Here is a 25,588-nt window from a genome sequence, read left to right as displayed (position 1 = left end):
ACCACTGATGGGATTTTTGTCATTGGTTAGGTTTTTAGAGCCAATCCTTGATGACTTCGGGCAAATGATTTCTTTTCTCTTTGACTTGTGCCTGCTGAAGACATATATATGGTACCTTCCTCAGGGTTAGAGAGGGAGGTCATATATCCAGACCCTCCCCCCAACCATGATAGACATATTAACCCCTCCCTCCTTCCCCTCAATATGAATATGTTGGTAGGTCTCTCAGAGGGAACCAGCCATACCCAGTGTGTAAGTAAATCTGAAGTTTTCTTCAATCCTGGACTCTTATTTCCACATCCCTGAGACTAGAAAAAGGCTGCAAGATTCAGGAAGAGTTCTGAGTGTTGAGAGGGAAGATGGTCATGGTCGCGGGTTGGTTTCATACTCTTAGCATCTGGAGCTATGAAACAAATGTTCCTGTTGTCTTAAGTCATCCTGGTTTTCTTATAAAAGCCCTGAAGAGTGAATGTAGTAGCCATGTGTCCAAGAAAAAGGGGGCTCAATTAAAGAAGGGGGACTGGACAGTTCCAAAAGCTGCATGCACATTCATCATACATTATGGAATGCCTGCTACCTACAGTGCATACACATTCTGTACATATTATGGAATGCCTGCTACCTATAGTGCCCTGAGGCAGGTCCTAGAGTCCAGTTGTGCTTAAAGCCAGTCAAGGTCCCTAGCGTCAGGGTCGTAGGTGTAGTGATGAGCCAGAGATTAATAATTTCTAAATGCTTAGCTACATATGATGTCACTAATGCACCATTAGTTATTAGTACATATTCATTGACAAATTATGATGCATGAATTTGGCAGGAAGCTTACTGCCTGAAATCCTCGGGTTCCAAAACACAGGAAGATGGCACATTTCAGTGGTCTTCAGAGTTGAACAATGAAGACTATATTATTGAGTCTCTCATTTTGCCTTGTGCCTCATTCTCTTCATTCTACCCCCACCTTGTTTTTTTTTTTTTTTTTTTTGTGCCAGATGAAATGGAATCTTGTCAGCATTACAGTGACAGTGTATGGTCTCCCAGATGAAATGGAATCTTGTCAGCATGACAGTGACAGTGTATGGTCTCCCAGATGAAATGGAATCTTGTCAGCATTACAGTTACAGCATACGGTCTCCCAGATGAAATGGAATCTTGTCAGCATGACAGTGACAGTGTATGGTCTCCCAGATGAAATGGAATCTTGTCAGCATGACAGTTACAGCATACGGTCTCCCAAGGACAGGCTGGGGTGGGGGGAAGTGATGAAAACATTGGTCTGGCATAGGGTCAGCTGGCCGGGGCAGGAAGAATGGGTACTGAGTTGATTGAATGCTTTGTTTTGCGAATTCCTGATTCTCCTCCAGTCCCTTCGGTCTCAGCGGAAATCATCACCACCCACCCAGTTTCTCAGGCCAAGTGTCTGAAGGCCACATTTGCTGCTGTCTTTTCCCTTCAGTTTCAGATGTTCTCAGACTGCACGTTTTTTGGGGTTTTTTTTGGTTTTTTTTTTTTTGGTTTTTTTTTTTTTTTTTGGTTTTTCGAGACAGGGTTTCTCTGTGGCTTTGGAGCCTGTCCTGGAACTAGCTCTGTAGACCAGGCTGGTCTCGAACTCAGAGAGATCTGCCTGCCTCTGCCTCCTGAGTGCTGGGATTAAAGGCGTGCGCCACCATCGCCCGGCTAAGGGAACGAACCCCATTTTTATTTTTCTAAAGTAAATGAAGCATAGCACCAGATGCCCAATGTTCCACTCAGAGATACAAGTTGCAGACAGCATTAAACCTAAGAGATATCACGAAAATAGCAGTCTTTAATGTTTGGAATCTAATCCCACTTTTCAATAAATTCAATGAATTAAGTTCTAAGAACCAGCAAAGCCATTTGCATTGTCTCTACTATCGTTTTTGGTAATAGTCCAGTGATTAGATGTTGTCGGGGGTTTTCTGCCCTGCCCAGTTCCTGCAGTCGTTAAGTTCCAAAGAAATCACACAGAGGTCTACATTAGTTATAAACTGATTGGCCCATTAGTTCAGGCTTCTTATTAACTCTTATAACTTATATTAGCCCGTTATTCTTGTCTATGCTAGTCACATGGCTCAGAACCTTATTCAGCCAGGCAGTCACATCTTACTCCTGTGGCTGGCTCACAACTGCAGACTAGGACTTCCTTCTTCCCAGAATTCGCCTGTTCTCATTGACCCGCCTCTACTTCCTGTCTGGTTGTCCCACCTATACTTCCTGCCTGGCTACTGGCCAATCAGTGTTTATTTAAAATATAATTGACAGGATATAGACCATTGTCCCACACCATATAGATATGTTTCTCTTTTTACAAATGGAGAAAATGATGTTCAAGTTAGGGCTATATGAATTTATATTTGCATGGGTCTAAATCTTGTGCTTTTGTGATTATTAAACATCTCTGGAGATAATTATCTCAAAAGAAGGTATATGTGAGCCAAAGGGCTTAGATGTTCTTGGGGCCTGCAGCAGAAGATACTCTTGGAGTCACTGCATTGGCTCACACTGTGCAGCTCTACTCTTCAAGAACATAACACTGAGAGTAGCGTTCTAGAGAAGTGATACGTTCATAATAATAAAAAGTTTACAATTGAAAGGACTGAGCCCAGGAAATGAAGAAGCATACTGTATCCCAAGGATTGGAGCAGCCTAACTCTGCTGGCATATATATGATACTTCAAATGTGGCTGGTCTCCTGGGTGACACCCCAAAAACATGAACCGTATCTAGTGCCTAGGAGAGTAAGTGTAGTAGATCCTGCTCACTTGATTATGGATGTCTAAATAAACTCTACTTGTTTCACCCACAGCTTTAGCTCCGTTTTGTTTTTAAATCTCTGAGGCTCTTTTGCATTTATATAGTATGTGAGTGTGTGTGCGTGCGTGTGTGTGTGTGTGTGTGTGTGTGTGTGTGTATGTGTGTGTGTGTACTTGCATGACCCTCAGCACAAATGTGGAAGTCAGAAAACAACTTGCAGGCTTCTCTCCTTCTACTATGTGGGTCCTATCTGTAGGGGCATTTCATTTGTATTTTAATAAATAAAGCTTGCCTGAAGATCTGAGAGTAAAACAGCCCCACTAGTCAGCCTTACAGACCAGCCAGTGGTGACACACACCTTTAATCCCAGTAGCCACAGTAGTTGCCTTAGAAACCGGGCATTGCATGCCTTTAATCCCGGTGGTGCATGCCTTCAATCCCTGACCTAGAGAGGATTATAAAACAGGAAGAAACAGCTCTCAGACACAGTCTTATTCCGAGATTCCTGGAGGCAGGATCACCATTTTTGGACTGAGATCGAGGTAAGAGCCAGTGGCTGGCTATTTTGCTTTTTGGATCTTCAGGTTGAACCCGTTTCTCTATCTGAGTTTTTATTAATCATGCTTCATCCTATCAGTCAAAAGTAGGTCCTCAGTCTTGGTAGAAAGTACTTGCCAAGCCTTGGCACTGGCCACAGCATCTGCTTTTTCTTCCCTCTGTATTTTTGTCCTGATCTTGATCCCAGCTCTGCTCTGGCAGAATCCCATATGAATTCTTGTCTTCTTTTGCCCTAAAATTTCATCCTCTTTCCTATCTATCCTCTAGCCCCATCCATAAGCATAACTTCCTAACAATACTGCTATGGAAAAGTCAGACTGGACATGCTTCCAAGTCGCTAGGGACCCAAGCAAATGTAGACTTCCATCCAGCTGCTGCGGACTTACTGGGCTTCTTAGATCACCTTCAAACCATACTGACTTCCTAGAAGTGAAGACAGCTTACTAGACATCGACTCAGCTGAGTCCTTAGCTGTTACAGGGCTTCTGCACTGTGTACTTCTGTAAATGCAGATATGCTGAAGTAACAAGCATTTTGTAAAAACATGTGAAATCCATCATAAATATATCTGTGTTTCCAAACTGTGTTCTCTATTCCCAGTAAGCAGAGCTTAGAATTTAAAAGATTTCTCTGACTCTCAGCATTATTTTGTGATCCTCTGCTTGTCTGAACATCTACACAAAGCTACAGAGTACAGAAAGAGCAGTTTGAATATTTAAGTCACCCTTGTACAATCTCATATTGTTCATGCATCATCCAAAAGAGCATAAATCATTAAGGAGAAAATCTTCTAGTTTATTTATTAGAATAAATAGAAATAGGTTAGATGCTTCTAACCTGTTTGTTTATAACTTTTTTTTAAAAAAAATGCTTCCCTCTTTCTTTCTTTCTTTCTTTCTTTCTTTCTTTCTTTCTTTCTTTCTTTCTTTCTTTCTTTTGCCATCTTTAATCTTTAATCCCAGCACCCAAGAGGCAGAGGCAGTTTGAAGCCAGCCTATGTATCGAGTTCTAGGCCAGCCAGGGCGAAATAGAGAAACCCTGTTTCAAAACAAACAAGCAAAGTGCATTTTTTTTTATCCCTGTCTGTCTGTCCTGAAACTAGCACTGTATATCAGGCTGGCCCTGAACTCACGGAGATCTACGTGCCTCTGCCTCTCAAGTGCTGGGATTAAAGATGCTCACCACCACTGTCCAACTTAAAAAAAAAAAAAAAAACAAGATCCGGTTGTGTGTGTCTGTGTATATGTGTGTATGCATGTGTCTGTTTGTGTGCACATGGACACATGTGTTCTCTAGAGGACAGAAGACGGTGTCAGAGCCTCTAGAGTTGAAGTTACAGGTGTTTGTAAGCTGCTCAGTCCAGCTTACAAACTCCAGTCCTCTGCAAGTGCAGCAAGTGCTCTAACTGCTGAACCATCTCTCCAGGCCCTCTTCATAGTTTCAGTTAGCTCTTTGGCTCCTTTTTTATGCAGATCCAGTGTGGTCATTCTCAACTGCTCCGGGTTCATGATTGCCATGGCAGCGGCTTTCCCTGGAGTTGACATTTCACAGTCCTTCCTTTTTTTTCTGACTCTTAAGTTCATTGTGGGAGAGCCACAGTGCTCCCTAAATGTTTGAGAGAATGGTATAAATGTCCTGTTTTGGCCCAAGCATTCATCTATCATTTAGTCCCAGCACTGTGTGCAGTCACGAGTCTCTGTCTTCATCGCCATTCACTGAAAAGAGGCTTTTTGATTAAGACTTAGCATGGCAACTGTCTATGGGTGTAAATATGTGTGTGTGTTTGTGTGTGTGTGTGTGTGTAGAGAGAGAGAGCAAGCGGTTCAACACTATGTCAGTTTTGCTAAGCCACATAATTGAAGTGTCTAGGGCTCATTGCTGGGTAAAATCATTGATTTTTTTTTTATTCCCCTCTCCCAGCCACCTACATAGCACCTTCTGGCACTACGATTGTTTTGTGGATATTGTTGTTTTATTTTATTTAGTTTTTTTTTTTTTTTGAGAAAAGTTTGTATTCTGTAGTTCAGACTGGTGTCTAGCTCAGGCTGGTCTCAGCCTCGTGGCAATCATCCTGCATCAGTCTCCCAGATACTGGGATTATAGCCCTGAGCCACCACGCCTAGTTTTAATCCATTCGTCACAAAGGGTACTGAAACTGAGGTCCCCGGGAGTAGAACCACTTATCCAGGAGTTGAGTTCACTCACCCCTGACCAGGATGCCAAGTGAAAGGTTTGGAACAGGCCAGCTCTAGTGCCGACCCACTGAAAACTCAGCTCATCCTCTTTTCATCCTTCGACCTCACCTCACCTCCACCATCAGGCTCATCCCGACAACCGATTGTCTGCGTTGTGGTAGCTTTGTGTTGTCTTCACTTGGATTTGAATAATAACTATGCCTTGGGTTTTTTCTTATAAATCATGTCAGAGGATGTTCTACTTACCATATGCTCACAACTTCCCCAAATAGAGCTAAGTGTACTCTGTTTTACACATAAGAAATGAAAACTCAGACAAAGTGTGGTGGTTCACGTCTGGGACCTCAGCACACTGGTAGGTTAGGCAGGAAGGCTTTGAGTTCAAAGCTATTGGGGGGGGGGGGGTTTACTCGGGGAAGCCCTATTTTAAAAAAGGAAAACTTTCTGAAGATTCAACTGAGTCATTCAAGGCCAAGTAACTTGTGAATTCCAGCTCTTCAAATGCCACGAATTCCATTCAGGGTACTGGCCTTGAACATAATCTTCTTGTTTAAAGCGAGCAGGAACAGACAGCCTTGAAGGAATGCCCAGGCCAGGGTTTCTAACTTCTACCAAGCATCAGCATCACCTGGGGGAACTCACAAGAAATTCGCAATTACGCAGATGGGGCAAGTCTGGTCCATTCCGTTCCCCCTAACTCACCCAGGCCCCCAGCACCAGCACTGATTAGAAACTGCTGGGTAGTTTGCCTGTGCAGCCAAGACAGAGAAGACCATCCCAGAGTCCCTGCGGTGGACGTAACGCTGCATGGACACTGTATTGTTGAACAATGGGCAATGATCTTCCCACACCTCCAATTTCTATTGAAGGCCATTCTCTATAGTTTGTCTTTCTAAAATACGCAGTGAAGCAGCTGTGCGTCTGGCGCTGGACTTCTGGTTTGCAGAGTATCAGCTACACATGCATCTGGAAATTTACAAGCTCCCCTTGAATGTCAAAATTCACACCAAGTGAGCCAAGCAGAGGAGTTGCCCCCACCTTCTAATAACAGTCTTCCAAAGCCAGATATTGCTCATGCCCTCTGCCTGCTTGCTTTGAATCCTAACAGCTGGGCTCTGTGGCATTCGAGAAACCTGGCCTGCCCTCACGCCCAGTGTAAAACCTCGTTCTAGGGCTGAAGAGGTGGCTCAGTGGTTAAGAGCATTGCCTGCTCTTCCAAAGGTCCTGAGTTCAAATCCCAGCAACCACATGGTGGCTCACAACCATCTGTAATGAGATCTGGTGCCCTCTTCTGGCGTGAGGGCATACATGCAGACAGAATATTGTATACATAATAAATATAAAAAAAAAAAAAACTCGTTCTAGTTGGAGGCACCACATCAAGGAGGCTGCCAGCGGGCAGCTGGGTTCTTGCAGCCTGGAAAGGTTCCATGGGGCCTTCTTTATCTTAAACCGCACAGGCTTTTTAGAGACAAGGAAAATATCCTCCGCACATTCTCAGGAAAGTGGGATACTAATAAAAGGCTAGTTCAGGTTAAAAATATTACCAGCTTTAGATCTTCAGTTTCAAACTGTGGATGTTTCTCCATTGCAGAGAAAATATTAACGTTCCCTGCCCCTCTTCCGTACCTAGATCTGTGTCCACTCAGTTTTGACAGGAGTTTGTGCTGTCTGATGGATGAGAAGTCCACTGAGCAGGGTTTTAAATAGGATCCCTCTTGAGCCAAGGAGAATGCAGAGTGTCTTGGATAAGGAGAGGCCCCAGAACCCTCTGTGCCTCTAAGGATAAAGCTTTCTTCGTAATGGCCATACATGGCCAGTATGACCACTGTGGAGACCACAGGGCCTTAAGCTCATTGTGATCTACGCGGAGAGGCTATCCACACTTTCCTACCCTAGGGCTTGTGGGATCAAATTTTACTTTGTAGAACCAGATTCATCAGTTCCAGGTATAGGCATTATTTTTGCCATCCCAGAGGTGTGTGACTGTCCCCTGCTTTGGCTGGGCCAGGGCAGGTTATGTCCTCCAGCGTTGTATGTGAAAGCTGGTATCCTGGGCTATAGTTCGTGTGTGAAACACAGACATATGTGTCTCAAACTCTGGACTTTTAGGAGTTCCTGGCCTTGTAGAAACATGTGAGAAAAAAAACTTATCTGCAAAGAAATAGCTTAAGGAAAGTAGACCAGGTGTGTGTGTTTGTGTGTGTGTGTGTGTGTGTGTGTGTGTATGTGTGTGTGCACGCACGCCATGACATTGTGTGTAGATGTTAGGAGGACAGCTCTCAAGAGTCTGCATCTGGCTGGCAATCAAACTCAGGTCATCAGGTTTATAAGGCAAGAGCCTTACTTCAGTGAGCCATCTCATTGGCCCAGGGCTTCCGTTTTTATACCTACCTTTAGATACCAACTGCTACACTGTTAGTTCTGGCTCTCGGCCTCTCTCCAATCTAGGCACCAAGTGCCTGTTTGCATCTCATCAGAGGGTCCGGGTGGGTCTGAGGTGCCTCCTGTTCACAAGGCTGGCAGGTCGTAGAACAGAGCTGGACAGAGGGGAGGAGCAAAGGAACAAACCGGAAAAAATCCAGCAGTGCTGCACTTAGCACACAAGTCCTGGCCGACAGGCATCTCTGCACCTGGGTCTATCCCTTGCTTTCTCCAATACTTCTTCCATGTTTCTGTAGCAGCCCCAACACTTCAGTATCTTACAGATCCCAAATCTTCACCCTCCAAGCCTGTCCTTCATTCATGGTGATACTGGACTGTGTCCACAAAAGAAGTTTATGACATAAAAGTCTTCCCAAAGCTTTGGCATCACCAGTCACTAAGACTTTAGGAGCGCTATTGGTCGGTGGGGCCGTTGGTTGGGGAGGACCGAATATGGGAAAGCAGAGAGCAGGGATAAGCTGGACCCTCCCTGGATGCCTTTGTGTCTGCCTGGCACCTCAGTTTACCACAGTAGCTCTGAGCAAAGGTAGCTGCTTCACTTCCACCGTCTGGATACTCTGCACAGTTCTCTGTGGACAGTCTAGAACACTATATTCGAAAGGAACTATGGCTCAAGGGGATGCCACAATGTTCTGCTTTTTTACCTGTGGTTTCCCTAAGAGACAATTCATATATGGTGCTCAGCGCAGGAAAGAAGAAGGCTGAGCAAACACGAGGCTCTTCCAGGAGGGCAGAGCGGAGGGTGACCAGATGAAAGGGGCGGGGGTGGATCGCTTTCCTGAGTGTTGGTCTGTGTACACGCGCCTGATCATGGAAGGAGCGTCCAAGTGATTGTTCCCACTGTGGTCCCTGTGTGCCCAAACTGTCTCCAGCTCATTCTCTCTGGCTTCTTGTACATAAAATAAACCGTTTAAAATATGACTCCAGAGCCAGGCGTGGGGGTGCACACCTGTAATCCCAGCACTTGGAAGGTGGAGGAAGGAGGCAGCCTGAGCTACATGAGATCCTGGCTCAAAAAGAAAAAGAAATGTTATCCCAGGTGGTAGAGTGCTTGCTTAGTCTGCATGAAGCTTTGTGCTTGATCACAGTACAGCCCAAATCTGGCATGGTGGCATACTTGAGAGGTAAAGACAGGAGGATTGCACACCTTTAATCCCAGCACTTGGGAGGCAGAGGCAGGTGGATCTCTGTGAGTTTGAGGCCAGCCTGGTCTACAGCGCAAGTTCCAAAACAGCCAGGACTGTTGCACAGAGAAACAGTCTCGAAAAACCAAAAGAAAAAGAAAAAAGAAAAGGAAAAGAAAAAAGAAAGAAAGAAAGAAAGAAAGAAAGAAAGAAAGAAAGAAAGAAAGAAAGAAAGAGAAAGAAAACAGAGTTTGAGGCCAGCCTGGTCTACATGAGCACCTGTCTCAAAAATAAATAAAACAAAACAAAAGAGAAATGACTTCATTTTAGAATTTTTCTCCTAGCCTGTACAAGAACAGGTCTCAGCAGCCCCTGGCCGTGTATCCAACAGGGCTCATTTCAGTCACTTTGTACAAGATGGAAGTAACAAGGCCAAATTGAAATGGGCTGTCTGGGAGATTTTCCTGGAAGCCTATTTGAATATCCATAATAAAGTCTGTTTTCCAGGGTGAGCCTACAAATTAATCACTTTCTTCTTGCATGAGGACAGTTGGTCCTGGCTAACAGTCCTGTGGTTTAGCTCTCGCAGTAAACACTGAAGGCGTGGGAGTGGTCCTGGAGAGCGAGCACAGGATGAGCTCTGGATCTGGTCTGGTGTGTTGTGTGAGGAGGGAAAGGAGACTGTTTTTGCTAGCATTGTGCTAGGAGCTGCGAGCGTTGCCTAATATGTATTATGTCTCCTAGCTTTTGTCAGAACCCAGGAGCTGGATATTAGCTGTATTTTCTTGTTGGGGATAAAAGAATTGAGTCCCAGACTCTGGTTATGTAACGAGGTAGTGGGAGCCAGAAGCCAAACTAGTCTAGGGTCAATCTGGCTTCGGATCCAGGATCATCCTTCATACCCTAAGATCCTTCAAAAATGGAGAAATGATTCTACTTTTCAGGTCATTAGTGTCTCCATCCGCACCACCAGAGAGGTCAATTCTGCTCTAATAATGAAGGTCTGGGGGACTCCCAATCACTACAAACTCCATACAGTTCTGTGACTTGGATGTGAGGTTACTAAAGACAGAAGGGCCCAGATGACATGCTGGCCCATGTCCACTTTCTAGGTGTTAGACAATGCTTTACTCCAAGTTGAAGCAAGGTCCATATTGGGACTCTTGTTTTTGTTATTGTTTTCAGTTTTTAAAACGGGGTTTCTCTGCGTAACCCTGACCATCCTGGAACTCGCTCTGTAGGCTCAAACGGAGAGATCCGCCTGCCTCTGCCTCACTTCTCGAGTGCTAGGATTAAAGGTGTGCGCCACTACCTCCTGGCTGGCTTGTTTGTTTGTTTATGACAGGGTCTTCTGTAGCCCAGGCTGGTCTCTAGCTCACCATGTATTTCCGATCCTGCTCCTAACTGTTGGGATTACAGCTATGTACACCACATCCAGTTTACGTGGCGCTGACCATACAGCCCATGGCTTTTTGCACGCCAAGCAGTCACTCACTCAACTGAGCTACACCCCAGTCCTGGAGCACCCTTTGACCCCTCAGTTAAGTTCTCGAAGAGAGACAGTTCCAAGTAGCCTCAGTGTCGGCCTCATTCCTGGCTCACAACTTACTCTACCAGGATGTGAGAACACACTTGTGAACTAAAGAATGGGATTCTGGAGCCATAGCGCACTGGTAGGCCCTCTCCACTGGACGTGTCCAGCAAAGGATGCATGAGGACGTTGTCCTGGCTTTGTTTCTGCTGGTATGATAAAATAGCCTGTCAAACACAACTTAAGGGAGAAAGGCTGTATTGCAGCTCACGGTTCCAGATTCCAGTCCATCATTTCCCGGAAGTCAAGGCAGCAGGAGCCTGAAAGAGTCCTGTCACATTGTATCCCATTGTATCCATGGTCAAGCGGAAGAAAGCAGTGTATTAAGGCAGGCATGCTGGTGCTCAGATCCTTTTTTGCCACTCTGGCCAGGTTCAGAGCCCCCTTCTTAGGGAATGGTGCCACCCCCAGTGGGCGGGTCTTCTTACCTCAATAAACCCAGTCAACTCCAAAACCACAGAGAAACCCTGTCTCGAAAAACCAAAAAAAAAAAAAAATAATAATAATAATAAAATAAACCCAGTCAAGATAATCCCTCAGAGCCATTCTCAAAGGGTAACCACAGTCCCTGCAGTCCCTCCCAGGTGTGCCCAGAGGTCTGCCTCCTACCACAGATCCTCACCACACCATAAAACAGATTCCCATGGGGCCGTTACCACTTGTAATCTTCTCACGTTCCCTGCCACATCATTTCCAACTAGAGCTGAGGGCACATTGTGCTGCGAGCCTGCAATCTCAACACTTGAGAGTAGGAAGATTAAGAGTTGAAGGTTATTCACTAAACAAGACATTCTAACCCAGCCTGGATCGTATTAGATATACCCTGTCTCAAAAAGCCAGGAACAGGTTCAGCATGATAGCTCAGTAGGTAAACTTTCCGCTAAACCTGGTGACCTGAGTTCAATCCGCTAGACCCACATGGTGGAAAAAGGAACCTCTGACCTTTACATGTGTGCAGTGGCACACACATGTCCCCCTCAAAAGTAAATAAATGTAATTTAAAAAAATCAACACTTAATGACACAAGCCAATCATAAACCCCTCACCTACGTAGATTAAATGCATTAGAGATTCCTCACACTGGGCACCGAAATGTATCTGCGTCGCACGAAGGAATGAAATCTCAGATTTCTTCTCGGGTTAGTTTGACTAAGGGTGAGTCCAAGTTAGAATTCTCCACTTCTCTCCTGGTGTCGTCCGTCTGTAGCCTGTCATTTCTGACTTGTTTGTAATCTGTGTATCGTATGCCTCACGCCTGCTCCATGTTTGCCTTGTCGCTAACAACGGCTTTGCCCTCTATTGGACAGCACAGAAAGTGTCACATAGGCAAAGAATGAAGGCTGTTTGACAGGCATCTTTAACAGGGTTTCATGGGGAAAAGCCATCTACTGACTCCAGCCCAGAAGCACTCAGAAAAGCAAACATAACTGTAAAAATATTATCAAGTAATATATAAATATGCTGTCTCCAGCGTTTATGGACTATTTGTTTTATAAGGTCACCTTTGACCTGTTGGCTGTGTTCAGGAAATTATTATCCTAACCATATATATACACTCGTGCATTGCTTTCTCTGGGTCAGGGACCTGTAAAAGTACGTAATTTAGGATTTAAGCTATGCATGGGTTTAAGGTGTAAACAGTCATTGCCTGGGAAACCCAAGGCAAGTAAGGCTGGTTGTTACATTGTTCTCTTTAAGGCAGGTCAGACAAACAGGAGGGGCACACGGAAGAATCGCAGTTTTAAGTCTCAAGTGACCCCAAGTGTATTATTAACTTGGCTATGAAGTCTAGCAAAAGTTTCAGTCTCGTTGAATAGAAGAGATATTTTCATAAAATCGCACGGCCGCCGTCACCAGGTAGATTGTGGCGCTGCCCTGTGTCTCCACTGTGCCCACGTGTGCCCTCAGCTCACACCTTCTAACGCAGCTTTGCTCTTGGTCCATATTGGCACACCATCATGGTGGATTAAAAACAGGCCATAAAGATGATAGAATTCACCCGTGTTAGGAGTTTTCCTAACACAAGCTCTCTGTCGATGCAAAAATCCCAATCAAGCTAAATGACAACGAGCCGAGCCGAGCCGAGCCGAGCTGAGTTCAAGGATATCCAGGTCTAATAGGATTTCTTTCTATTCATTCATTCATTCATTCATTCATTCATTCATTTATTTATTTATTATGTATACAATATTCTGCCTGTGTGTATGCCTGCAGGCCAGAAGACTTCATTACAGATGGTTGTGAGCCACCAACTCAAGACCTTTGGTAGAGCAGGCAATGCCCTTAACCTCTGAGCCATCTCTCCAGCCCCTTTTTTTGCTTTTTCAAGACAGGGTTTCTCTGTGGTTTTGGAGCCTGTCCTGGAACTAGCTCTTGTAGACCAGGCTGGCCTCAAATTCACAGAGATCCGCCTGCCTCTGCCTCCCGAGTGCTGGGATTAAAGGCGTGCGCCACCACCACCCAGCCTAATGGGATTTCTGAGCTCTCTGACGGTCCCGAGGGAAACCGGGAAGCCACAAATGTGACCGGAGTTGGGGGGGGAGGGCACACAGAGACTTTCCAGGGAGCAGTTTGGGGGAGTGGTCAAGGTTTTGAGGGCTATCTTGCCCTCTCGGAGGAGGGGTCAAGGTTTTGGCGGGCACAGGGGCAGAGCCCCTGGAGATCGGAAAATGTCAGCAATACACTGCAACTTACCCCTTGTGAGTGAAATCATACATGGAAATACTTTGTAGTTTTGAAAAATCAAGCTATTGAATAATGAATGATCTGATGAGCAGCCCTACTATTCTGCACCTTGTCTAATAATTGATCTTTTAAATTTTCTGTTATGTTAATTTTTGTTAATAGTAAGTGTTCAGCACTGGAAACTTAACCGTAATTAAGGAAAAAAGCGTAAGTACTGTGTTTTTTATTTTTAATAAATAAATTTAATAAATTGTAAAAACCCGAACGTGGACAGTCCTGTAGCGCCCTTATGTGAGCTGGGAACTACACCTGGAGACTTAAAAACACAATGACAGAGACACACAGAGATATGGGGGGCGGGGACACAGGTCATTCTTGATACAAGAATGCCAAATGCCAAACTTTACTGTGCTCGGGGACAGCTTATATAGGGCTCCTTAGCCACGCCCAGCTCTTGGGATTTTTCAGCTGCAGGCCTCCTGCTCAGAGCAGCTGCAGGCAAGAATCTGACGCAGGCAAAGAAAATCAAGGGGCCCGGGATCTATAGCTCCCAACAATAAATGAATGTTTTTTTAAGACCAAACAGGTAGTTGTGTAAAAGATTCTTATGAGAGGAAGACGGATCTTGTGTGTGTTGAGAATATATTTCCTGACCCTCTGCCACATCCACACAAAAATGTTGACCTATTTATTTCTCTGGTTGGGTTGTGTGTTTGTGGTCACACCCAAACTTTCTTGCTAGAGCACGTGTGCAGATGTCAGGGGACCACTTTTGGGAGTCTCTTCCTTCCTTTGATTTGGTTCCCGGGATTAGACTCAACAAGTATTTCTACCCACTGAGCCATAACACAGGCCCAGTCATGGGAAGTTCTGAGCAACTTTTTGTATCCATAGAATAAGCCAGTTTGTCTGGGGGCCTGGGAGTGTAAGAGTGAGAACTGGCTCCCTGTTGATAAATTTCCTTCCCTTCTTCAGTAGAAGATCCTAGAATCCTGTGGTTGTAACACTCATCTGTTGCTCCTTCAGCCAACTGAACACTTTTATGCCCTTGGGTTAAACTTATCTCGGCCTGAGACTTCAGTCTTCCCTTAAAGCAAGCTAACCTTGGATATGCTTCTAGTCACCTACAGGACAATCGCAGGAACCTTCAATGTGTCCACATCTTTCTCCTGCTACAATCCTTTTTTTTTTTTTAAAGTTTTATTTATTTATTTATTATATACACAGTGTTCAGCCTCCATGTATGCCTGCAGGCCAGAAGAGGGCACCAGATCTCATTACAGATGGTTGTGAGCCACCATGTGGTTGCTGGGATTTGAACTCTTGACCTCTGGAAGAGCAGTCGCTGCTCTTAACCTCTGAGCCATCTCTCCAGCCCCTGCTACAATCCTTTATAGAGAATCTTCAGGAAGATTTTGTTTTCACTTTGAGAATCCCAAGTTCTTTGGATCCCGAGTCTAGGTTCCTTCAGACCCCTCCTCTCCTTTCAAGTGTTCCACAAACCTGTGCCTGCCCACTGAGACGAGTGGACCAGGAGTGAACTTGCATCTAAAGCATAGTGATGGCTTGGGCAAGAGGGCAGATTCTGTGTAGATTCAGCAGGCTCTTCAAACGTCTCAGTTTGCGGAAAGAAGAAGGTTTGCGCAGCTTTATGTTGCTGGTTTTGTTTTCTTATGAAAGATAGCCCTTCAGTACGCTTTCCTTCATTGGTGTAGTCTGTTCTCTGGGGGACACACGGGGCCCTATAGTATGCTTACATGCACAAAGCTTAGGAGGACTGGTTCTGTGGAGTGGGAAGCCTGTGTTTGTGCACAGCCGGCCATCTGCCACCTCCCACACCAGTCTCTCTCTGGCCAGTTGCATACTTGGCAGAAAGATTGACGCGGCTGAACACACAGCTGCAAGTTTTCTTATCTTGTGTGCTTTGGAGAGGACTCTATTCTGCTGTGCTGGCTCTTCCTCACCAAAACAAACAGCTTGTTCAGGACAGCAGCACGGGGAACTCCTAAACAGGACCCTTGAATGTGATGCTTGTGTAAACACATCGCAGTATATTCGTGTAATGGATTATGGCTCGCTGGCAAGTCTGCTGTCTGCTTTTCTACAGTATTTCATGATGAAGAATTATTTTTGAGTAAAATTCTACGGTCTCAATTCTGATGCACCTTTGTTCTTGTAACCACCTCATGGACAGGAACATTATCCCTTTATGGATTGTTCTGCTTAGTTTTAAATTAAAAGTGTGTGTGTGTGTGTGCACGCACACGCATGGGTGTGTGCATGTGTGTATGTGTGCACACACACACGTGTGCCTTCAGCCACTGAGCCATCTCAAAGGCCAGCTCTGTTTACTTTAAATTTTCACTAATGGAAGCCAACTATGGTGACTCACTTCTACAATCCCAGCACTGAGAAGACAGAGCTAAGAAGGTCAGAAGTTTAAAGTCATTCCCAGACCACCCCTCTCCTCTCACTCACTTACACACACACACAGGGGGGCGGGTGGAAGGGGAGAAAGTTAATTTGCACTTAATTTTCACCTAAGTGCAAAGGTGGCCATGAAAACAGTTGTATGCTCTACATAGAGACATATAAATTGTGTATATCTGCAGTTATTACAGTGTGACCTGCTAGTATAACCACAGCTGAGGAACTGGTCGCTATGGCAGCAGGACTAGGTACATAGCTGAGAGGAGAGATGCTGTACAGATACGTGCCAAGTGTATGTAGCCTGCCCTTCTACCTGCCTCTCTATCCGTTATCAAAGGCCAGTCTTAACTAGCATTATTCAGTTACCTGCTCCATCTTGAGTTCCTTGGCTTTTGCGCTACATGCCGTGGGACTGTTTTGGTCAGAGACATAGGCAATCGGCTATTAGGACTTCCTGTGGATTGAATCTTGCATCTTTTTTTTTTCTCTACTTAGCCACCTTAATCATGGCAGATGGCCGTGCGTGGATCAGTTTCTGGTTTTTTTTAGTACTTTTACTATCATAAGACTGCACTGCCTTGCTATATTCTAGCTTTGTAATATGACCTTTTTGGCTACACTTTTCTTTAGAAAGCATCTATAAGCCTACAGCACATTGATGCATAAGAGAGCCTCTTGTATTCTGTCATTTATATATATTGTTCTAAGGTTCAGTTCACATTCCTAAGAAGAATAACATTTCTTTTACAGATTTAATAAGAGCATGTGCCTGGTCTGTTTCTTGGCATGTGACTGATCAACAGGCTGGGGACACTGTCACTGATGGGCATGCTGTGGTCACTTAGTAGAAATTGATTCCTTTTTCCCATGGAGGATTTGAGAAGGAAAGGCTGGGCAGGGCCGTGTGAATGAATCCCAGACCTCAGGAGGCAGAGGCATACTGTGTGTTTGAAAACCAGCAGGGTCTATGTAGTCAGCTTCTGTCCAGCCAACTCTACAGAGCAAGACAATGTCTCAAGAATTACAACTAATATTGGTGGTGGTGGTGGTGTCGGCCCACAGCTTTAATCTCAGCACTCAGGACGCAGAGGCAGGTGGATATCTGTGAGTTCATGGCCAGCCTGGTCTACAGAGCTAGTTCAAAGACAGGCAGCCAGGATTACACAAGGAAACCCTGTCTCTAAAAACAAAAGAAAAGGAAAAGGAAAAAGATCTTTTAAGAGATAAAGATGCTTTAAAGTTTATAAAGAAACACGTGGGGTTGTTTGATTTGGTTTGGCTTGGTTTTTATGTTTCTTACTTTTCAATGTATCAATGTATCCAATAGGGGAACTCATACTTAGGAAAGTAAAGTAATGTTCAGCTTCAAGGGTAACCGTCTGAGACTAGGTATTAACTCCCTGGTTCAGGGGTAACCGTCTGAGACTAGGTATTAACTCCCTGGTTCAGGGGTAACCGTCTGAGACTAGGTATTAACTCCCTGGTTCAGGGGTAACCGTCTGAGACTAGGTATTAACTCCCTGGTTCAGGGGTAACCGTCTGAGACTAGGTATTAACTCCCTGGTTCAGGGGTAACCGTCTGAGACTAGGTATTAACTCCCTGGTTCAGGGGTAACCGTCTGAGACTAGGTATTAACTCCCTGGTTCAGGGGTAACCGTCTGAGACTAGGTATTAACTCCCTGGTTCAGGGGTAACCGTCTGAGACTAGGTATTAACTCCCTGGTTCAGGGGTAACCGTCTGAGACTAGGTATTAACTCCCTGGTTCCTAATTTAGTGTCACAGATGGAGAAGCCCCCACTGGAGAAGGAGGAAGGAAGGAAGACCAGCAAAGCCTCCGAGATAAACTTCTTAGGGTGCTCATTCTTAGCAATGACGGTTGAACGTGCTAACATCTATGTTCTGAGGAACACCTGAGCCTTTTAAAATGTGTGTGTGTGTGTGTGTGTGTGTGTTTGTGTGTATGCACACGTGTGTACGCACACGCATTGAGGCACACATGAGTGCAGGTGATTGTGTGTGCATGTGGAGCCTGGCGGACTCCACCTTAGTTTGAGAAGGGTCTTCCGCTGGCCTGAAACTTAGCAGTCAGGCTAACATAATTGACAAGTCCCAGAGACCCTTCTGTCTCCACCCTCAAGGTTGAGATGGCAAACGTCACCACGCCCCCCCCGGGGGGGGGGCGCAACTCGGGTTCTCCTGCTTGCAAAGCAAGCACTTTCCCAGATGAGCTGTCTCCCCAGGCTGGTCCCCTTTTAATGGTCTCTTGATCAGGATGATGTCTGAGGACTTCAGAGCTACTTAAGCACATCCTACTGTCTTATTTAGTGCCTTGTCTTCGCTTCCCTGTGTCATTAATTAGGCTTCCCCTAATTAGGCTTACTAATCAATACAAGACTCTTTTGAGATTTTATTTATTTTTATTTTATGTATATGGGTGGTTTGCTGGGTGTAGGGCTGTGCACTGATACACACACACACACACACACACACACACATACACAGTATCAGCGGAGGCCAGCCAAGGGCATCAGGTCCTCTGGAACTGGAGTTAAGGATAGTTGTGAACTCCCATGTGGGTCCTGAGAACTGAACTTAGATCCTCTTGAAGAATAGCGGGTACTTTAACAGCCAAGCGACATCTCCAGCCCCAGGCTCTTTCACTTCTGTTTTATCTGGCGACTTCCAGGTACCGAGAAGACTCCAGTGCACTGGCGGAGCTGTGTTTCTCCCCAACCTCTCTCCCACTTCAGGTCAAACAGCTACATGACTGTGGTGGGCTCCAGCCAAGTATGAGCATGTGTATAATCGAACAATTCCACAGGCACTCCATCAGTCTGGGAATTAGGGCACATCTGCCAGGCCTGGTGCAGGGAGAGGGATGAGAGAAGCAGGGGGATTTACTTAATTTGGCTTTCCATCTGAAGGAAGGCTGGAGTTCTGCCTGGGTATTCGTCCCGACTTGGTCACACCCTGAAGTGTACCTGGTGCAGCTTCCTTCGTCCCGTTAACTCAGAAGGACCGACGCCATTGCTCGGGATGTCTCTCCTAAGCCTGTTTACTCAGAGCTGCATCTTAACCCCAGATTCATGTGTCTGTCACAGGAAGGTTTTGTTCTGTGTCTCAATGGGAATGTGTCTGTACCCTTTCCCTTGGAAGTTAGAGCCCTGCATCCTTGATGCAGGTAATGAGACTGGGGGTTAATTTCAGTCGGCACAGTGCTTACCTAGCGTTCGTGAAGCCCTGGGTGCAACCACAGGTCGAGGCAGGAGGATCAGAAGTTCAGGGCCAGCCTGAGCTCACTAGTGAGTTCAAGTCCTAGGCTACATGACATCACATCTCAAAATAAGAGGGGAGGGGACAGGGAGATGGCTCCGCTGGAAAAAAAATGCTTACGTTGGGATCTTCAACACCCACACAAAAGCCAGGCATAGTATTGTGCCTGTCATCCTAGCTCTAGAAAGGTGGAGATGGGGGGGGGGCACTCCCTTGGCTTGCTGCCTAGCCAGTCTAGCTGGAATCAGTGAGCTCCAGTTTCAGTGGGAAGTCTTGTCTCAAAAACAGTAAGGTGGAGAGTGGCTGAGGAAGACACTTGATATCAGACTCTGACTTCTGTACACAGGCACATATAAACAGACAGACACACACACCTACACACATACAAACAGACACACACATACACACACAGAACTATTCCCCTATATGTGCATACACAAACAGATACAAACAACTACGGAAAACTGGACAACTGCAATATGATCTTTGCAAACAGGTGTGTGTGGTAAAGATACTTAAAAGTAGAATCCCCATCACTTCCAGGAGGCGGGCATCTCAGCTTCTAGCCCAGCAAGGAGAAATCATGTTCCTAAAGTGGCCTGTCTGGAGGCAGTCATGAATTCTGTGTGTTCGTACATGTGTGCTTTTTAGCATAGAGGACAAGGAATTTCCCCCCGGGAAGTATGCTTCCTGCTGTTACCGGTAATGTGTGTTAGGTTTGCAAAGCATGGTGTACCAAGGATGCTACCTGAAGACCCGTCGCCGTGAGTTACCTCGTGAGTACACAGCGGAGCCTGTGGAGCTGGATGATCTGGAACATTTAGCAACAGGATGTAGAAACTGCTTGAACCACAGCGGTTATTGAGGCCACTTAGGGAGAGATGACGTCTTTCCAACAGCCAGACTCTAAAAATACCCTGTAGGATATAAGCATGAGAAAGGTTTGGACGGCATTTTTTCTTTATTCTTGGAAAAGGTTTGAAATAACTCTCAGTTTTGTGGTTGTGAGAAGTGATCTCTTTGCTGAGAACTGGGAAAAGGAGAGAATTATGATCATGGGAGCATGAGTGTGTGTGTGTGTGTGTATGCACATGATACATAGGTTTGACATACATATGTATGCAGACATCAGAAGAAAACACCAGGAGTCCTACTTTGTCATTTTCCACTTTATTTCTTGAGACAGGATCTCGAAATGAACCTGGAGCTCACTAAGCTCACGAGATTTTTTTTTCTCTCTCTCTAAACTGGCTGGCCAGTAAGCCTCCACCATCCCCCTGCCTGTCCCTTCCCAACAATAGAGCTTAGGCATGTGTGGCCATATCCACCTCTTCCCTGGGTGCTGGGCCCCTGAACTCAGATGTCCATCCTTTTGCAGCAAGCACTCTTACGCACTGAGCCATTTCCCTAGCCCCTCGTCTGTTTTTGAAAGTAATTGTGATATTTATAAGTAGAAAGTGGAGCAGAAAAGCAACTCCCCCTTTTTTTGTTGTTAGTATTTGGGGTTTATGTTTGAGATAGGGTCCCACTGTGTAGCCCAAGTTGGCTTCAGATTTGTTCTGTAGACCTGGTGAGTCCCGAGTTCAAATATTAGAGAAGGTATGGTAATTGTTTCTTAAATGTAGACAAGTATAGTTAGCCTCTATTTATTCTTTTTCTTTTTTGGAGACAGGATCTGTCTCCCTACAGTGCCTAGACTGGCCTTAAACTTACCATCTTCCTGTCTCAACCTCCCAAGTGGTAGATCCCAGGTCTATCTATCTCACCAGGTGTGCTGGTTATGCTCATGTCAACTTGACACACACACACACGCACACACACACACACACGCACACACACGCACACACACACACACGCACACACACACACACTAGAGTTAGCTGAAAGGAGGGAAACAATTGAGAAAATGCTTCCATAAGATCCAGCATTTTCTTAGTTAGTTATTGATGGGGAGAGCCAGCCCATCATGGGCGGTACCATTCCTGGACGTGCACTCCTGGGTTCTATAAGAAAGCATGCTGAAACTGGGTGGTGGTGGCACACGCCTTTATTCCCAGCACTCAGGAGGCAGAGGCAGAGACAGAGGCAGGCAGAGCTCTGTGAGTCAAAGACTACAACATGAGAAGAAAAGAGTCTCAGAAAAGAAAAAAGAAAGAAAAGCCTACTGAGCAAGCTGTGGAAAGCAAGCCAGTAGGCAGCAACCCTCCAAGGCCTCTGCATCTGCTCCTGCCTCCAGGTTCCTGTCCTGTTTGAGTTCCTGTCCTGACTTCCTTTAGTGATGAACAGCAATGCTGAAGTGTAAGCCAAATAAAACTCTTTTCTCCCCAGCTTGCTTTTGGTCATGGTGTTTCATCACAGCAGTAGAAATCCTAACTGAGATCCCTTGCTTGTTTTCTAATCCAGGTTCACTTGAATAAAAATCTTGTTATGGAATTCAAAGACCCTCAACATCAACATCATACATTATTTTTTAATTTTTATGCCGTCTTGTAGCTTTTATGAGATAGAGTTCCGTGTTTGGGCTGGCTGTGCACTCACTGTGTGCTAAAGCTCCCAGTCTCCCGCCTCACCTCCTTCGTGCTGGGATTCTAAGTGTATGCCACATCCACATTGCTTGTTGGGTTTTTGAGGTTGATTCATACTCTACAGTCCTGGCAGGATTTGAACCCTCAATCCTTCCTCCTGAGTAGCTCAGATTATGGGAGTGTACCACCACACTGTAGGTGCTTGAGAAGACCTGAGACTGCTTAAGTCTAAGAGTTAAAGAATAGAGGGGGAAAAAACACTACCAACAGCTGTGGACATGGTTTAATAAGTAAAGAGCTTGCTGAATAAACAGTGAGGACCTATGTTCAACTCCTAGAACCCATGTACAAAAGCCAGGCGTGGCTGGCTATTCACTCCTATAACCCCAGCACTGGACAGACAGAGACACGAGGCTGCTTAGAACTCACTGGCCAGCCAGCTTAGCCAAACCAGTGAGCTCCAGATTCAGTGAGAGATCTGATCTCGGGAAATAAGGTGGCGAGCAATTGAGGAAGATACCTAACGCTTTGAACTCTGGTTGATGGTGTTATATAAGGCAGTGAGAAATAGGAACCTTTGGCTCAGCTAACGTGAGCCACTGAGAGATCACACCACACACAACAGATCTAATGCAAGAGGTTTATTGGGGAAGGATGCGAAAATGACCGGCCATTGCGGAGTGGGCACATGAGAGAGAAAGACAGAGAGAGACGGGCAGAATGAACAAGACAGAGAGAGTGATTTGGGGATGCTCGGGACTTTAAGGGGCACATGCTGCTTTGCAAAAAGGTACCACACCTGGCGGCAGCAGGCAGTGATGATGTGAACTGCCGCCTAGTCGCTGAAAGGCAAGATGGCAACTGAAAAAATGAACGGCAGATTGCCAGATTTACAACACATGGGATGTCGAGTCAGTGTGCATATCACACACACACACACACACACACACACACACACACACACACACACGGTCCTCTGCTTTTACACAGATGTGTACATCTTCCTTATAACTTAGTATCCCGATAAAGATGCTCAGTCACTTGAAGCCCAAATTCCAGACGTAGCCCTTAGTCATATGACCTTGAACACTGACCTCTGACGTTCAGTTCCCTCCCTCGTAGGGATTTTATTTGCAATTGTGTGCGCTACCAGCAAAGGAAAACAGCTCCCTAAAGACGGGAGTTAGGGTGAATTGGGAGCTAGCAGATGCACAGGACAATAAAGAGCAAGTCACGTGGCCCATGGTTGACCAAGGACAGAAGTAGGGAAGACTTTGGGACCTCGGAATAAAGTTTCTCATGTTACTCATCCCCAGAGTGGGCAACCTAGGAGACTGAGTCCGACTGGCCAAGCCTGGATGCGACGGCTCCATGAGTGAAGAAGGCCAGGCTGCCTTGCTCGGATTCTATCCACACTGCACTGAGGCGTGGGGAACCTTTGAAAAGATTTCCTATGTGGCTGGAGCAGAGTGACTGCGGGATGGAAACCTCATGGGCGTAACCACAGGAGCTACAGAGGAGTTCCTGGATTAAGGTTGGGGGAGGGAGATGGGCGTGGCAGCTCAGGCCTGTAGTTCTGGTACCTGGAGGTAGAGAAAGGACTGTCAGAAGTTCATGGTCATCCTCTGCTACACAGGGAGTTCAAGACCAGCCTGAGCTGAAGACGCTGTCTCAAAACAGAAAAAGAAAAGTGAGAGAGAGAGAGATTTACAATCAGTGGTGGAATTTCCCACTGTTTTGTTGTTACTGTTGCCTGTTTGTCTTACAGCTTGTTCTCATTTGCTGCTAAATGATATCACAGAGTATGGATATATTAAGTTGTATTTCTCTTTTATTATTTGGTGGATAAATGGGTTAGATTTAATAGAAAAAGAAAAGAAAAAGATGTAGAGAAATGGAAGGCAGAAAAAAATGAGAGGATTGGTTTGACCTTAGGTGGGACCGTGTTTAGTCACGGTGAGGGGGGCATCTTTGTCACCCAAGTGTGCTGATGGTGAAAATACCTACAAGCAGGGATGGCCTGTCGGCCCTTATAGGGCGGAAATGCCTTCAGTCACTCACAGAGGAAGCCGAGAAGTACAGTCCTTTAGCAGGAGACTGTTTTTATTTTTTTTTATTTTTTTTTAGAAGATTTATTTATTCCTTATATAGACAGTATTCTGCAGGCCAGAAGGTGGCACCAGATCTTACTACAGATGGTTATGAGCCACCATGTGGTTGCTGGGAATTGAACTCAGGACCTCTGGAACAGCAGGCAGTTCTCTTAGCCACTGAGCTAGCTCTCCAGCCCTAGCAGGAGACTGTTAAGATGTCTTTCCGTCTTTGAAGCTTCCAGCCACTTCCTCTGCCTAGCCTGGCTCTTCAAACTCAGGTGGTCATCAACTAAGTGGTAAGAAAAAGCAGGAAGTGGAAAGGGCTGTGGTGGGGCTGGGGAGCTGGCTCTGGGTTAAGAGCGCTTGCAGAAGGACCAAGCCTTGGTTCCAGGCGTATACACCAAGCTCACAACTGCTTGTAACTCCAGCTCTGGGGGATTCATCTATAACTCCTGATCTAGGGGATCTGTCTTCAGGACTTCTTGGGCACCTATGCACATCAACCCATGCTGGCACACTCATGCACATACAAATAAATTTTAATTAACTTTAAAATTAATATTTAAATGAAGGGCCGTGGCATATGAAAGGTCACTTGCCCAGTTTAGAAGGGACTACCAGCCAGTAGCCATCCAACCTGGTTTGGTGGGATTTCCACATTGTCCCCGAGAAGCATGACTCCAGTTAAATTTCTCTGTGACGTCCCTAACACTCCCCAACGCTCACATGTTGGCTAGTTAAGACAAGCGGTGTGGGATGTCGGCATAATTGTGGTGAAGACCGAATGACTAACATGACCGTGGTGTGATTCAGAGTCACAATTATTCCGGAGCCTGTGGAGGGTTGGCTGGCAATTCTTGTTTTCCCATGTAGCAGCACAAAGACAGTCTTTTGGAGGAAAGAACACAGATCTGGAGTCCAGCACCCTGGGTGGGAGGGGTGGCATTCCTCTCATTCTTTGGCAGAGGAAAGCAAAGGCAATAGCCTAGTTAGGTCTGAGTGGGAAATGCCCCCACAAGTGTTCGTGGCTCCGTACTGGGTGAGTTGTGACCTGGCAGTGTGACGCCATTATCACCATGACCTTGACTGCTGATTACACTTAAGATGTGCCCTGAATTCTTGATGGCCAACTTTGGGAATGGGACAGGAGAAATGGTGATTGTGTGTGAGACACCCCAGCAACAAAGGCAAGGAACGGAAGTGTTAAGGTTCCTGGTCACTGAAGAAATACTATTCTGCTTACGACATTATACTTACATGTGAAGGAAATGACTCCCCTTCCCCCGCAAGACAGGGCTTCTCTGTGTAGTGCTGTTCTCCTGGAACTCATACTGTAGACCAGGCTGGTCTCAGAGTCACAGAGATCCACCTGCCTCTGCCTCCTGAGTGCTGGGATTAAAGGCATATGCCATCACCACTGGCTAGGAAATGACCATTTTTAAAAAGTGAGGAATTAGTAAACCCAGCATTTGTGTGGTATCTTCCAGAATGCTTTAAATTCGCTGTGTGATTGAACTTGTGTAGATATACATTTTTTTACCTATTGATTTTACAAATGAGGAATGCTTATTTATTTTTATTTCTTGTTTGAAACCAAGTCTGATGTAGCCCGGGCTGGCCTCTAACCAGCCAAGGTTAATGTTTCACTTCTGACTCTCCAGCCTCCACTTCCCAGGTGCTGGTGATATGTGTACACAATAGCACTCCCGGAGCTTGTACCGTCCTGGGGATCAAGCCTCCGACTCTATACATGTGAGGCAAGTGCTCTACCAACTGAGCTACATCCCCAGCTCCAAATGAGGCATGTTTATATCATGAAACACATGATAGATAAGCGGAGAAGTGACCTATTTTAATTGAGGTCGTCATCAAAGGGACATAGGTCATAAATCCCT

The 25,588-nt window shown here is 45.6% G+C and overlaps 1 protein-coding gene across 4 annotated transcripts in view; it reads left to right on the top strand.

The window, feature by feature from the left end:
- Positions 1 to 25,588, top strand: part of Deptor (DEP domain containing MTOR interacting protein) — a 153,096-nt gene that overhangs the window by 120,341 nt on the left and 7,167 nt on the right. The window lies entirely within an intron of this gene.

This window comes from Microtus pennsylvanicus, chromosome 2, assembly GCF_037038515.1.
Source record: "Microtus pennsylvanicus isolate mMicPen1 chromosome 2, mMicPen1.hap1, whole genome shotgun sequence".
Classification (NCBI taxonomy): Eukaryota; Metazoa; Chordata; class Mammalia; order Rodentia; family Cricetidae; genus Microtus; species Microtus pennsylvanicus.
This window is presented reverse-complemented; position numbering and strand designations above follow the sequence as displayed.